General features: G+C 42.2%; 1 protein-coding gene across 2 annotated transcripts in view; it reads left to right on the forward strand.

Annotated features, from left to right (window-relative positions):
- Positions 1 to 1439, forward strand: part of APH1A (aph-1 homolog A, gamma-secretase subunit) — a 16361-nt gene extending 14922 nt beyond the window's left edge. For both annotated transcript variants that reach the window (XM_073639477.1, XM_073639478.1), the window contains exon 7: positions 1 to 1439. This exon is cut by the window's left edge. The gene's annotated coding sequence lies outside the window, so the exon portion shown is untranslated.
- Positions 1440 to 3132: the final 1693 nt, after the last annotated feature.

Raw genomic sequence — 3132 nt, forward strand, 5'->3', positions numbered from 1 at the left:
GCCTACAGTTTGTGTAAATCCTTTGCTTTACTATTTCCTACCAGGTTTGAGTTATTTTTGTGTTTTCTCCTCCACTCACAGCCAAAGCTGCTTTCGAACCATTTAGCTCCACCCACCGGTCATGTGACTTAAGAGCAGAGCTTTGATTGGGCAGCCGTCTCCTGAGCTCCCACCATGCACTACTTTTTTTTTTTTTTTTTGGTTTACCTTTGGTTGGGAATGGAGAAGAAAATTTCAGTGCGAGAGAAGTAACAAATAGGCGCTTGGTGTTTTAGGCAGATTTTTACCTGGAAACCCGAGATGTGGAGTTAACCCTTAAATTGTGTTTGGAGAGGAGTATTGGAACCAGTTAGAAAGCAGGCGGTTGAAGCCACACCCACATGTGGGGGGCGGGGTTTTCTAGTAGCGTTGTAATAGGGTTGTAATAGGCCTTAAGGCTGTTCACAGGAATATTAATGGTTAAACTGCATTCTTTAAAGGCAAAATCGCTAAGTTATATGCAAGCCCCGCCCCTTTGAAGTGGGCGTGGTTATTTCCGCGCACGGAGGTCAGATAATAGTGGGGGGTTTACTGCTGCGGAGACGCTTGGTTATAGGTGTGTCTGTAATAAAAGGCCTTAAAAGGTGTAGATTAATGCCCAGCTATAGAAGCAGCCATTTTGGGGGCTGAAGCCCCTTTTATGACATTTCCCAGCAGCCACCAGCCTCGTATGCGTTAGACTCAATGGCTGCCTCCATAAAATGTGTCTACGATACGACAGGGAATTAAAAAAAGATAAACCTTAAGAAAGTTGAGTATCCCTTTTAGACCATCTGTATAATTTAGACTTTTTATTCGGAGGATCACATTTAAAGGGGTTGTCCATCCAGGAAGGATAGCTGACAGCGGATCCACGTTACGTGGTACCCGTTATTGCCATTGAGGCTGATGTATGACACGGTCTTGGTGGAGAATAACTGTCCTTGTTGCCCATAGCAACCACTCACAAGTGCAACTTTCAGATTTCCTGAGAATATGAAGTGGTTGGTTGCTGTGGGCAACAGACAGGGTTTTGTTCTTCTCTTTTTTTTTTTTGACAAGTTTCAAAAATCTTCCAATTTGCGTCCTCCGCAGGGAGAGATGCTGTTGGCAAGAGAAGAAAACTCCCATTAACCCCACCCAATGGTGCATATGGACAATCCCTTTAAGCCTCCAGGTGCCAGTCAACTGCAGGCTCCATGGGCCCAACTCATGCTGCCACGTCGATGTCCTACGTATTATTATCTTTGAAGAAATCCAAAGACTTTTTGTTGTAGTTTTTTCCGCAGCCATTATCCGACTATGCATTGCAGGGTGTACGGCCTCGTCCTGTCAGCAGCGAATGAACATGTACAAAGCGATCACTACTGTTTATACAGTCCTGCAATACATTTCTCCAATAAAGACACATTTCTTGGTTATGTTGGTGTATGTATGTGTATATATATATGGGCAGGTCCGGGGTCAATCTGGCGATGGATGTACACAGCAGAATAGTGAGTGCAGCTCTGGAGTATAATACAGGATGTAACTCAGGATCAGTAATGTAATATATGTACACAGTGACTCCACCAGCAGAATAGTGAGTGCAGCTCTGGAGTATAATACAGGATGTAACTCAGGATCAGTAATGTAATGTATGTACACAGTGACTGCACCAGCAGAATAGTGAGTGCAGCTCTGGAGTATAATACAGGATGTAACTCAGGATCAGTACAGGATCAGTAATGTAATGTATGTACACAGTGACTGCACCAGCAGAATAGTGAGTGCAGCTCTGGAGTATAATACAGGATGTAACTCAGGATCAGTACAGGATCAGTAATGTAATGTATGTACACAGTGACTGCACCAGCAGAATAGTGAGTGCAGCTCTGGAGTATAATACAGGATGTAACTCAGGATCAGTACAGGATCAGTAATGTAATGTATGTACACAGTGACTGCACCAGCAGAATAGTGAGTGCTGCTCTGGTGTATAATACAGGATGTAACTCAGGATCAGTAATGTAATGTATGTACACAGTGACTGCACCAGCAGAATAGTGAGTGCAGCTCTGGAGTATAATACAGGAGGTAACTCAGGATCAGTAATGTAATGTATGTACACAGTGACTGCACCAGCAGAATAGTGAGTGCAGCTCTGGAGTATAATACAGGAGGTAACTCAGGATCAGTAATGTAATGTATGTACACAGTGACTGCACCAGCAGAATAGTGAGTGCAGCTCTGGAGTATAATACAGGAGGTAACTCAGGATCAGTAATGTAATGTATGTACACAGTGACTGCACCAGCAGAATAGTGAGTGCAGCTCTGGAGTATAATACAGGAGGTAACTCAGGATCAGTAATGTAATGAATGTACACAGTGACTGCACAAGCAGAATAGTGAGTGCAGCTCTGGAGTATAATACAGGAGGTAACTCAGGATCAGTAATGTAATGAATGTACACCGTGACTGCACAAGCAGAATAGTGAGTGCAGCTCTGGGATATAATACAAGAGGTAACTCAGGATCAGTACAGGATCAGTAATGTAATGTATGTACACAGTGACTGCACCAGCAGAATAGTGAGTGCAGCTCTGGAGTATAATACAGGATGTAACTCAGGATCAGTACAGGATCAGTAATGTAATGTATGTACACAGTGACTGCACCAGCAAAATAGTGAGTGCAGCTCTGGGGTATAATACAGGATGTAACTCTGGATTAGTAATGTAATGTACAGATATATGAAAGTTTGGGCACCCCTATTAATCTTAAGCTTAATGTTTTATAAAAATTGGTGTTTTTGCAGCAGCTATTTCAGTTTGATATATGTAATAACTGTTGGACATAGTAATGTTTCTGCCTTGAAATGAGGTTTATTGTACTAACAGAAAATGTGCAATCTGCATGCAAACAAAATTTGACAGGTGCATAAGTATGGGCACCCTTATCATTTTCTTGTTTTAAATACTCCTACCTACTTTTTACTGACTTACTAAAGCACTTTTTTTGGTTTTGTAACCTCATTGAGCTTTGAACTTCATAGCCAGGTGTATGCAATCATGAGAAAAGCTACTTAAAGTGGCCACTTGCAAGTTGTTCTCCTGTTTGAATCTCCTCTGAA

Source organism: Phyllobates terribilis, unplaced genomic scaffold (genome assembly GCF_046119375.1).
Source record: "Phyllobates terribilis strain yellow unplaced genomic scaffold, ASM4611937v1 Scaffold_7__3_contigs__length_470593459, whole genome shotgun sequence".
Classification (NCBI taxonomy): Eukaryota; Metazoa; Chordata; class Amphibia; order Anura; family Dendrobatidae; genus Phyllobates; species Phyllobates terribilis.